The sequence below is a fragment of the Engystomops pustulosus genome, chromosome 4 (assembly GCF_040894005.1).
Source record: "Engystomops pustulosus chromosome 4, aEngPut4.maternal, whole genome shotgun sequence".
Lineage (NCBI taxonomy): Eukaryota > Metazoa > Chordata > Amphibia > Anura > Leptodactylidae > Engystomops > Engystomops pustulosus.
Window position 1 is genome coordinate 203416234 of NC_092414.1, and position 13586 is coordinate 203429819.

The 13586-nt window shown below is 45.8% G+C and overlaps 1 protein-coding gene across 3 annotated transcripts in view; it reads left to right on the forward strand.

Moving 5' to 3' along the window:
• Window positions 1-13586, forward strand: part of PDE4A (phosphodiesterase 4A) — an 873456-nt gene that overhangs the window by 156276 nt on the left and 703594 nt on the right. The window lies entirely within an intron of this gene.

Here is a 13586-nt window from a genome sequence, read left to right on the forward strand (position 1 = left end):
TGAGATAGACCAGCTGCCCCAGACTAGTGGATTGACTAGATGACCATAAGCATCTTTGGGGATAATCCTTGAAACCTGCCTTGGTACTTCCCTTGGGTTGGGGCAGTACATGGAGGTAAACACATCCAAGTGACTCTCAACCAAACAACACCAATATTATTTCCTTGCACTACCCAAATATTGGTAGTGATTATCCAGAGGTACTTTGCAGGCTGTACATCAACATTTTAGGGCACATTTACTTACCCGCCCCCAGAGTTCCCAAAAGTGCATTGTCTGACGATCATGCACTGTGCCCCCGGAGTTCCCAAAAGTGCATTGTCTGACGATCATGCACTGTGCCGCGATTCACTAAGATCGTGCGCTCGATGGGGGGTCATTTACTAAGGGGCCGATTCGCGTTTTCCCGACCTGTTACCCGAATATTTCCGATTTGCGCCGATTTCCCCTGTATTGCCCCGGGATTTTGACGCACGCGATCGGATTGTGGCACATCGGCGCCGGCATGCGCGCGACGGAAATCGGGGGCGTGGCCGAACGAAAACCCGACGTATTCGGAAAAACCGCCGCATTTAAAACCGAAAATGTGTCGCGAAGCCTGCACTTACCTTCACTCAGCCGGCCTCGGTGAATTCTAGCGCGTTCAGATGCTTTTCAGCGCAGCAGCGCCAACTGGTGGACGGCGGAGGAACTACCTTCATAAATCCCGGCGGACCCGAATCCAGCGCAGAGAACGCGCCGCTGGATCGCGAATGGGCCGGGTAAGTAAATCGGCCCCGATATCTTGCATGTGTTGCTTCCCCGCTCAGGTCCCCGGAGTTCACCTTCTTCTTTCCAGGGCATGTAAGTGCATTGGATGCGTCACAATTTGAGTGTTAAATCCCGCGCACAGTCCGAATCAGTGTTAAATCAATCAATCCGACGGCACGCCCCCCCCCCTATTTCTGTTGCATGAAAGCCGGCGATACTGCGCAAAAATCCGATCGCGTGCGACACAGTTAAATACCTGTCACAGCGGCACAAATCCCGAAAACTGTGAAAATCTGACGAAAGTGCAATCCGCAGACCCTTAGTAAATAAGCACCATTCTGCCTCACAGGAGACATCCCTCACTGAATTCATTAATATTTTCCATAATTTCCATCCAATCCAGAGCATCATTGTCACGGGTGCTCCTGTGACCCTTGTCCTGGGTCGCAGATGCACCATGCACTCCGCTGTTCCCCAACTCATCCACAGCAGGCTGGTTTACCTGTCCCCGTTCCTGCAGTGTTTCCTGTGGCTCGCTGCGTTCTCCCTGCCTCCTAGGGCATGCGCTAGCTTTCTCAGTCTTAAAGGGCCATCCCTTAATTTAATATTTTGCCGGCCCCTTCCTACATACCCCTCTGGATCCCGGTGCGTTTATACTGATTTCCCTTTGTGACCCTGATTCCATTCCTGACTTCACTCCTCCGCTGTACTGACCTTCTGCTTTTCTATTGACCACAATCCCGTGCTGCCTTTCCTGACCTCCTGTCTGTTCCCGACTACGATTCTGCTCTACGACTCTGTACCACCACCGCGATAAAGTTGCACCTGTGGAGCGACCTGGTGGTAACACGCTGCAGCAAATCCAACCCAGTTTGCGGGGGGACTCTGGTGAAAAACGGGCACCACTTAGATTCCGCTTCCAGGGTTTCTTTGGCTATCACAGGCATGTGCTCAACAACCACCTGGTACCAAACCCTCACATGGGCTACAGAGTCTTCCATTCAAACCTTAGATTTATCATGTCTCTTAACTTGTGGTGCTTCAAACACTACACTTCATATTAAAATGCTCTACAAGCAGGGCCGGAATAAGGATGGTGGGGGCCCCTGGGCGCAAACGGGTGGGGGCCCTGTCAACAATGTTTTTGGAAATATATAGCCTGCCAGCTCCCTGTAGTATATAGCCTGCCAGCCCCCTGTAGTATATAGCCTGCCAGCCCCCTGTAGTATATAGCCTGCCAGCCCCCTGTAATAGATAGTCTGCCAGCCCCCTGTAGTATAAAGCCTGCCAGACACCTGTAGTATATAGCCTGCAGCCCCCTGTAGCATACACCCACCAGAGCCTGACACAAAGCGTGATGGTCTGCGGCGGGGGCCTAGCTGAGCTGAGTTGCTGACTGTTGGAAACTGGTGAGGGCCCCTTAAAATTTGAAAGTGGTGGGGGCCCCGGGGCTAGAGCCCCAGGAGCCCCTCCTTTAATCCAGCCCTGTCTACAAGGGAGGTGAGAGGAATCAAAGTGTCATGTCAGGCCATTCAAAACCATTAACATCAGCATGTTCTCCGTGCTAGATGACCCCCAAGGATACCATACCACCAGGCTCATACGTCATCATCTTGCATGGGCCAGGGAGCATCTACGCTGGATAAGGGGCCGGTGGTCCCGGGTGCTGTTTACTGATGAAAGTCCATGTACACTGATGGACAATGACGTTTGAGACATCAAATAGAGCGCTATGCATTAGCCACTGTTGCCTTCACACACGCCATTGGTGGTGGTGTTACAGTTGTCTAGTCAATAATGAACTGTCCTACACCTTTTGAATGGAGCACATGCCCAATTTTATCTTCATGGATGACAATGTGCTCACTCATCGAGGTCACATCATTAGGGAATGGTTGCTGGGAGTGAGATAACTCAGATAGAGTGGCCAGCACTTTGTCCAGTTGTGAATCCTGTGGAAAACCCATGGCATCATCTGAGTCCCCGAGTAGGGGCTTCCAACTCCATAATGTAGAATCTCAATGACCTGACAGCCGTCATTCTAGTCCTGTGTATCGACCCCCTGTAAAACATAGTTAGGTGTGTAGTCAGCACAGAGGTAGTTAAATATATCACTCACGTGGTATCTGGCGAGCTCCCATGGCCACCATTTCCCCTCATTTTAGCATCTTGTGGGATCGGTCTCTGGTGACCACACTTTGTGACCCGATACGGGGAGAGACATGTGGTGAAAATTGACTTTGTTTCCGGCTATAAAGATTCACAGCCACAAATCTCAAAAGGGAATGGAGACTCTCCTAGAGAGGAAGAGGGTTGTTATAGCGGAGACATCTGGAAATCGTTATACGTAACACTCGCAGAGATGACCGGGCCCCGTAAACACACTTATAAGTTACATATATCCTGTTGAGCTACGATAAGGAAGAATATGGGACTAGTTTCCAAAAACACATATATAGTATTCTAGACGCATACAAATAAAACTGCTCACACTGTATGTGACGAGTCATTTTTTATCCTGTGTTGGAAAGTCTTTGCCCCAAACATTTATTTTAATGCCACATAATGGAAACCAGATGTGGTGTCATCTGATCCCGTGTTTACTTTTAAGGGGGTTGCCCTTTAACCCTATGTATAATATCAATGTCAGTCTGATGGTAAAATAAATCAACTAGCTCAGAAGTTTTTAGGTTATGTCTATGACAAGGCCTGAATGGTTTGGGGCATATTGAGCCACCAGAACCATTAAACTAGGAAGTCCTTCCACATTAGGTTCCTTGGATTATCCATGTGCAATCGTGCTGCTAGGACCTTATGATAGTATTTATCACATGACCCTTCATCTGCGGCCATTTTATGGACAGGAATCTCTGGCTGATGAGGTAAAAGACATGAGGTAAAAGACATGAGGTAAATGATGAGGTAAAATACATGAGGTAAGAGACATGAGGTAAAAGACATGAGGTAAAATGATGAGGTAAAATAATGAGGTAAAATACATGAGGTAAAATGATGAGGTAAAATGATGAGGTAAAATGATGAGGTAAAATGATGAGGTAAAATGATGAGGTAAAATACATGAGGTAAAATACATGAGGTAAAATGATGAGGTAAAATAATGAGGTAAAATACATGAGGTAAAAGACATGAGGTAAAAGACATGAGGTAAATGATGAGGTAAAATAATGAGGTAAAAGACATGAGGTCAAAGACATGAGGTAAAATGATGAGGTAAAAGACAAGAGGCTTCACTTTACATATCAGGAAAGCGAAGCAGAGCTATTAATATATTGGTACAAAAGTCATGAGGTAAAGAGGCCAACCCCTTCCATGATGAACAGTTAATTATAGTGCGCTGAATGGTGAATTCAAAGATGGATATTTGTGATAGTGAGAGGGGCTTGGGGTAGACCATTCTACATTCCACCACTCTTCCGTCTTGGCTCTAGCCCCTGACCATGTTGGGTTGATGGGACACCAATGACCACTGATGTAATTCCCTTCTTGGGGGCTCTCTTGAACTCACTCTTCCCTAACACTTAAGGGTATAGGGTCCATGGCAGCCCTTCTGCAGCCTGCTGCTTGCCATTGTTATTTTTCGCTCTGGAATTTGCCAATGTTCTGGCCCCCATTGTATAGTTACAACCAATCCTAATGGTTTGACAGAGACAGTGTTATGCAGAGCACCTGGTAAAAATAAAGTCATATCAACACGAGAGGTCAATGTTTAAGAAAAAGGGGCTCATTTACTAAGGGGCCGAATCGCCGGGTTTCCCGAATAGTACCGATTTGCGCCGTTTTTCCCTGAATTGCCCCGGGTTTTTAGCGCACGCGATCAGATTGTGTCGCATCTGCGCCGGCTTGCAAGCAATGGAAATCGGGGCGCGTGGGCATCGGAATAACCTGACGGATTCTGAAAAAACTGCGGTATTTAAAAAAGAATTTGTGAACTTACATGCACCGAAGAGAAGAAGGTGAACTCCGGCGGACCTCGGCGCAGCACCGACACCTGGTGGACATCGGGCGCACGGACCTTAGTGAATCCCGACAGAACCCGAATCCTCGTCGGAGAACACGCCGCTGGATCGGGTAAGTAAATGTGCCCCATTGAATTTTTGTTGTTGTTTGGATAAATTTATTACGAGTCTCAAAATAAGAAAAAATTTAAGTAGTTGGGTTACGTTTCAAGTCCTGTCCAAATAAGAGGAGATAAGGCTCCTGTGACCACTTTTGGCCAGTCATCGGCCACTGCTGTCCCTCATCCATGGGTGTTAGCACCACTGTAATGACACGCTGTTCTTCCACATGTGACCCCAGTGGTTGGTCCACAGAAGCCTTGCATCTTGCTTGGACTGGAAGAAGAAGGAACAAGAAGCTTCAACCAGGAATGGAGTCCATGGTAAGGGACTACACATTCTATTTTTATTTATATCACCCAGAAAAATCCTTACATTATTTTGTCCCATCTTCGGTGGTCTGCACTCCAGAATTTATAATTGCTGATAACCAATTGGCCGCCACCACTCCCTGATTGTGTTTCATTTCTGAACCACTACGGCAGGAGGTCTTCTCAACTGGTCTCTGAATAAAGATGTTGGACATCTGCAGTGGATCCTAAGTATTTTCCAGGCAGTATCTTTATTTAGCTTTGTTGGCACGGCCATATTTGACATCCTGTCTCAGCGATTCTTGGAATACTTGCAGTAGTCTGCTCTGGTCGAAGGCAGAGGTTCTACGTGATGGAGTGATAGGAGGAGGATTGATAAAGCGTTTCAAGGGAATAGGCTCTTAAGATAAGGGCGCCTGTTTACTGAAATCTTATACTCCTTTAGAAAACGTCCCGTCTCGTGTAATGGAAGGGTCTGAGGCTGGCGGACATCTTATTGGCGATGTATCAAGCTTGTTGTCTATGTGCTACACTGAAGTGGTGAGACTCCTAGTGCGGGGTGAGCTCTATTCGTCCATGAACCCTATGAAAAGAGGGTCCTGAATGGGGGAACCTTCTGCATGAAGAGTCAAGATGGGATTGAGGTTGTAACATGGACATATCCCAAAGTAATCAGAAATATCAGAAGGATGTTCAGCCAAAGTACATCTGCTGTAGCCCCCCAGTATTTGGTCCTCAGATGTCCATAGCTCTGTTCCGTGTACAGATAATATCAGCCCCCACTAATGATTCTGCTTTCCTCCGCATATTGTTTGCTTGCAGTATTTTCTGTAACGCTGCGGATTGTTTATTTGTGCATATCCTGTGTAGCTCGGATAATCCCAGGGGGGGCTCGAGGCTTTTGCTCCCGGCAGACTGAGGTCAATAACAACAAAACTTCTGGCTGTAGCTGAACAGGGTCATGAAAACTTTCTCTCTGGTAATGTCCAAAAACGTGTCCAAAACAAGCTGTCCACTGCAGAAGGCATCATTCATGACTATACAAGACATGAGCTCAGAGTGGACACTGAGGTCTACACAGCGCAGGGGTCAGTCCCCGGCACCGCCGCAGCTAGACAGGAACTATTTGTTCAACTAATTTATTTTACTGTGTATTTCCAACAGTTGGAGCTTCAGATCCAAAACCCCTGATATAAAAATATATACAGAAATAAAGGATTTTTGACTTCCTGCTACCAACACTATGGGGGGCTAACTATGTGTATTATCTCTGTACAGTAATGTATTTCCATCTGCACACACTGGGGGGGGGGGCTTACTACATAGAGTTATTCATGTACTGTGACTGTGACTGTGTATTATCCCTTTACTGTGACATCACTGTATGCATTATTCCTGTACTGTGACATCACTGTGTGTATTATCTCTGTACTGTGACATCACTGTGTGTATTATCCCTGTACTGTGACATCACTGTGTATTATCTCTGTACTGTGACATCACTGTGTGTATTATCCCTGTACTGTGACATCACTGTGTGTAGTATCCCTGTACTGTGACATCACTGTGTGTATTATCCCTGTACTGTGACATCACTGTGTGTATTATCTCTGTACTGTGACATGACTGTGTATTATCTCTGTACTGTGAAATCACTGTGTGTATTATCTCTGTACTGTGACATCACTGTGTGTATTATCCCTGTACTGTGACATGACTGTGTATTATCTCTGTACTGTGAAATCACTGTGTGTATTATCTCTGTACTGTGACATCACTGTGTGTATTATCCCTGTACTGTGACATCACTGTGTGTATTATCCCTGTACTGTGACATCGCTGTGTGTATTATCCCTTTACTGTGACATCACTGTATGCATTATTCCTGTACTGTGACATCACTGTGTGTATTATCTCTGTATTGTGACATCACTGTGTGTATTATCCCTGTACTGTGACATCACTATGTGTATTACCCCTGTACTGTGACATCACTGTGTGTATTATCTCTGTACTGTGACATCACTGTGTGTATTATCCCTGTACTGTGACATCACTGTGGTATTATCTCTGTACAGTCACATCACTGTGTATATTATCTATGTATTTCCATCTGCACACACTGGGGGGGGGGCTTACTGCATAGAGTTATTCATGTACTGTGACTGTGTATTATCCCTGTACTGTGACATCACTGTTTGCATTATTCCTGTACTGTGACATCACTGTGTGTATTACCCCTGTACTGTGACATCACTGTGTGTATTATCTCTGTGCTGTCACAGCATACTGTGTGTATTATCCCTGTACTGTGACATCACTGTGTGTATTATCTCTGTACTGTGACATCACTGTGTGTATTATCCTTGTACTGTGACATCACTGTGTGTATTATCTCTGTACTGTGACATCACTGTGTGTATTATCCCACTACTGTAACACCACATTACTGTAGCCAAAAATATCTGATATTTTTGGTCTCATGTATAGTTACTCCTTTATCTCCGGTCTTAATTTCAATATTTGTCTTAATCTTAATATTACTTAATATTAGCAGTATCTCCAGCACTTGTGAAGTATTGGCGGAGGTTCATGGCTTGTGGCTGTCTCTATGCCCAGGAGACCTGAGTGGAATGTAATGTACAGTGAGACGCGTCTGTGGCAGTCAGCAATGTAAATGTTGGGGTCTGGGGCAGATAAGATCAGTATGTGGGCAATTCCTTCTAACCACACAGCACCGGGCCCAGCAATGTACATGATTTCTTTCAGAAGCTATAATTTCCCGTATAGTAGAAGTTTACTGTACTTTCCCATTGACTCAGAGGCTTTCAAAACTTCATCTGATTCTACAACAAATCAGATTGTTCTGGTCATTGGGTTCAGTACCTTCGACCATTCCAGAAATTTGTGGCTATCCAGTTGTCCGGGGCGTGGCTGCTGTGTTTTCTGGGCACTGATGAATTTTTTATAGACTCGAGTATAAGCTGAGTTAGGTTTTTTCAGCACATTTTTCGAGCTTATACTCGAGTATATACGGTATTAATGGATATGGGAGCTGCCGGCTTCCCACCCCACCAATCAGCTATGGCTCTGATACCAGCAGGCGCCATGTGATGGTGTCATTGTGCCTGCCGGCTTCCCACCCCACCATTCAGCTACGGCTCTGATACCAGCAGGCGCCATGTGATGATGTCATTGTGCCTGTCGTCTTCCCACCCCACCAATCAGCTATGGCTCTGATGCCAGCAGGTGCCATGTGATGATGTCATTGTGCCTGCCGGCATCCCACCCCTCCAATCAGCTATGGCTCTGATGCCGGCAGGCGCCATGTGATGATGTCATTGTGCCTGCCGGCTTCCCACCCCACCAATCAGCTATGGCTCTGATGCCGGCAGGCGCCATGTGAATATGTCATTGTGCCTGCTGGCTTCCCACCCCACCAATCAGCTATGGCTCTGATACCAGCAGGCGCCATGTGATGATGTCATGGTGCCTGCTGGCTTCCCATCCCACCATTCAGCTATGGCTCTGATGCCGGCAGGCGCCATGTGATGATGTCATTGTGCCTGCCGGGTTCCCACCCCACCAATCAGCTATGGCTCTGATGCCAGCAAGCTCCATGTGATGATGTCATTGTGCCTGCTGGCTTCCCACCCCACCAATCAGCTATGGCTCTGATACCAGCAGGCACCATGTGATGATGTCATTGTGCCTGCCGGCTTCCCACCCCACCAATCAGCTATGGCTCTGATACCAGCAGGCACCATGTGATGATGTCATTGTGCCTGTCATCTTCCCACCTCACCAATCAGCTATGACTCTGATACCAGCAGGCACCATGTGATGATGTCATTGTGCCTGCCAGGTTCCCACCCCACCATTCAGCTATGGCTCTGATACCAGCAGGCGCCATGTGATGATGTCATTGTGCCTGCCGGCTTCCCACCATTCAGGTATGGCTCTGATACCAGCAGGCGCCATGTGATTATGTCATTGTGCCTGTCGTCTTCCCGCCCCACCATTTAGGTATGGCTCTGATACCAACAGGCGCCTGTGATGATGTCGTTGTGCCTGCCGGCTTCCCACCCCACCAATCAGCTATGGCTCTGATGCCAGCAGGCGCCATGTGATGATGTCATTGTGCCTGCCGGCTTCAGAGCTGCCCACAGCAGAGACAGGAGTGATGACAACAAAGCTGCAACAAGCTAACCAGCAAAAAGGTGATACTATAAGGAAGGGGCTACACAAATGGGGGCATTACAAATAGGGGTAGTATAAGTTGGAGTATGCTACAGAAAAGGGGGTATATGTGAGTATACAGAAAGGGGGGATTATAAGTGGTGCAAAAGGACATCATAAATTGGTGGCTCACCTTAGGAGCATTACATATGGGGCCAAAGGACTGAAGGCATCAGTGAGGGCTGCAGGAAGGGGGCATTATACAGTGTAGGTGGGCCAAAGGGGCATTATACAGTGTAGGTGGGCCAAAGGGGCAATTATACCTTTAAGTTTGGTGTTATACAGTGTAGGCACTTTTGCAGGTAGTATAAATGGTACATGAAAATCTCCTGTCCAAATTTCTGTCCTTCTTTCACTGTTCGGAAAGCTAGGATGTGAGTTATATACGTAGGGGACAGGATTGACTATGAGACTTTTTATGGGACTTTTTGCAAAAGTCCCAAGTCATGAATGTGGCTTTGCACAGCCTTGCACTAGCAGTAGTTCTATGTTTACGCCGGATTCATGAAGAGGTGGAGATCGGTGATCGGAGTTCGGTGTAACTTTTTAGCAGTGAAAAGTCCCAAAAAATCTCAATGTGACTTTTTAAAGATCTTTTAACAACAGAAAAACCAATGATAAATAACCCCCAGTGGGGCAGATTTACTTACCCGGTCCAGTCGCGATCCCGCGGCGCGTTCTCCGACGAGGATTCAGGTCTGCCGAGATTCACTAAGGTCGTGCGCCCGATATCCAGCAGGTGTCGTTGCTGCGCCGATGTCCGCCGGAGTTCACCTTCTTCTTCCCGGTGCATGTAAGTGCTGATCTTGCGACACAATTCTTTTTTTAAATTCCGCGTTTTTTCCGAATCCGTCAGGTTGTCCGATGGTTACGTCCCCCGATTTCTGTTGCATGAAAGCCAGCGCCGCAATCCGATCGCATGCACCAAAATCCCAGGGCAATTCGGCGCAAATCGGAAATATTCGGGAGACCCAACGAAAGTGCGGCGTTTAGACCCTTAGTAAATGAGCCCCAGTATGTCTACAGCTCCTCAGTGGAGGAATGAGCGGTGGGTATTTTGAACCAATTTTGGGAGCAGTCCATTGGTGCTCTATATCGATGAAGTCTAATGCTCCACCGTAATGGAATAACATAAACAACCAAAAACAATCCAGGAACTTCCTGTTTATATAAAGTGATGCAACGTTTGTAACCCAGAGACGGTTCTGATTTCCAGTAATCTCCGACAAGACAAAAATAGAAGGGCAATACATAAGTCATTAATACTGTGGATGTCTTAATGAGAACTGTCATAGGGCCACACGTACGAGTCAGGAGGTCGGAGTGGTTATTATTACTGTTATCGTAGTCGCCTCTGCTTTCTATTTCCTCGGTAATATACAGACCCAACATTACTGGATTTGGACTCGTGTAATCACGAGGATCCTGGACTATAACGGATGTTTTCCTAACCTTCATCTGAGAACCTCCAGCTTGTCCGTAGGGAATACAACGAGGGAAGAATTATAATGGTGAAGGGATTGTTCCATCTGATGCTTCACCCATGATAAAGTTGGGTCAATGAAACATATCCGGGCACCTGTTATAGAGTCTATGTTCAACTTCTCTAACCTACAGGGCACATGCCACCTCAAAAGTCTAAAGAAGAAGCGTGCCATCTTCTTCTTTGTATATATGCTGATATTGCAAATTAACCCGTTATTGTATCACTCTCCCCCTAGTGAGCAGTCATTGGGGGGTGCTCCACAGAATAAAACAGTCCGTGAATCTGCAGCATAAAGACTTTATTTATCAGTTTTACATCTCAATTGAATCAGTCTTTCTCTGAATGAACTTACTCGGCCTTCAACAACACTACATATAATATGTGGTCAACATGACTTATTATTTTCCTAAGGCTATATTCACACGATTGTATGGGGGATGTATAAACGGCCGTAACGAGCAAGTGTTTGGGGTCTTGACCTCATATGCTCTTAAAGGACATCAAACACCACATTTAGTGATGGTAGACTGTCCCCAAACGGATGCTCATTACCTTAGGGTTGATGGGGACCTCCTGCTGGCATGCTCCGGGCCGTCTTCTATACCAAAATATGCAGTGATAAATTTTATGGAAACGAGACGGAGGCGCTCCCCGTTCGGCTAGCCGAGCACCTGCACTTCCTGGTTCAGTCGGAACATCATTTAAGCACGCCCCCTCATCTATATACATCCTTGGTGCCGGCAGAAAGCGCTGCAAACAGCTGCTGACATTACACGGCTGTCTGCTAATCTCGCGCATGCGCTGGAACTACCTTCCTCACGCAGCCTGTGGGAGAGAAGTGCGGCTGTGCAAGAAAATCATAGGCGTGACTTTGCCGGTGCCAAAGATCTATATAGATTTGGGGGCATGTATAAATTATGTTACGATGGAGCCAGGAGGCGCTCTGCTAGCCGAACGGTGAGCGCCTCCGGCTAATTTGCATAAAGTTTACAACTGCATATTTCGGCATGGAAGATGGCCCGGAGCATGCCAGCAGGAGGTCCCCATCACCCCTAAGGTTACAGGCATACGTTTGGGGACAGTCTACAACCCCTAACTGTGGTGGTAGATGTCCTTTAAAGTGTACGTGATGGAACTGGGTTCCATTCCAAATATCAGAAACATAAGGGGATCATTGTATAACATATTAAACTTTTATATCCACATTTTAAACCTCACATTCATATGAATTAATACCTCTTAACTTAAAAACTTTTCTCAAATTTTGAATCTCTTCTTTTCTCCACCAGATTTCAACATAAATACTAGTCCATACCCTCATCATCTCCCACCTTGACTACTCTGTGGCCTACCATGTAACACTCTTCTCCTCTTCAAACCTCCCTCATCTCTGCTGCTAGTTGATCTGCCTCATCTGACATTAATCAAATGAGCCACATTGCCATATGGGAGAACTAAAAACTTATATAAACATTAATAGAATGAAGTCTTCTTCCTCATTACATAGATACTTTATGGGGCCCATCATTCAGTAACCTGCAGGAAAAACATCTCAATAAGATTGCTTCCTGTTGGACCTCTAGGTTCCATTACTGTGTTGGGTCTACCACAAGATCCTCTAGTACCCTTGTGGTCCAGTCTCAATACTACATTTTTGTCTCCACTAGTAGTAACAACAGAGTTCATTTTAGAAATAGAGGATAGACAATTGTGACAATCCCTTTAAAAAAAAAAGTGACACAAAAGGTCTAGAGATGAAATAGACAACTGTGATTTCATGGACACTGTAGGGGTTAATTATGATGTCAATAAAAATATTGCAAAATTGAACCATTTCAGGGAAATACTTAGAGGAGGCGTAAGAAGAATTAAAATATCATCACTGGGATAAACCAAAATCGACAGCAATCCAACAGAATTACCATAAGTGGGCATGAGCTGCCGACCCCCAAGCTTCATGGGAATGAGTCCAGATCATGGATTATGACACAATTTGTGAGACGAGGACTCGTGACTTTTTTAAGGAACACTTTCCATTCTATCTTCACCATCTTCACCTTTTTGATGATCCATTCTCAGGATCCTTGTTTGATGGCGTCAATGGAATTCTCTTCAGTACTGCACCCACTTTGGCAGGTTTTATTTAGGGTCGGAAAGAAAGAGTAGGCATGTGGAGACTTATAGCCATTGATGCTCTGTTTGAGGGATTCTGGGAAATATGGAAATAAGTTTTCCAGGATGGGATAAGGAAATCATTGCCTCTTTTGGCCATCTTGTGAAGCAGCCCCCCCTTAACATCAAGCATGACTATCAGGAAGCCTAATGACATGATGGAGGATAAAAGCCAAACCAGTATATCTATCCCATCCTCAAAAACTTATTTGCATGTTTTCCAGAATGAAAAGTGGATTTCGTAAGAAAACAAAATCCCTGAATGAATAAAAATAGGTAAAGTTCCTGGACCAACATGCAAAAACTGGGAAGAATTATTGGAGCCATGGCCAGGCATCATGTATCGGTCTTTAGAGGAACCTTAATTTAAAGGAACATAATAAATAGTTGTTGTCACAATCACAAGATACCAGAAAGAGAAAGTCCATCCATATATATCCTTATACCTCATGTACGGGGTGAGGAGCTTCCGTGGCTACCTACTGCTAGTCTCTACGGCATCTGATCAGTTGGTGGATGGATCCATCTTCTCAAATAATTGTTTGTAAATTT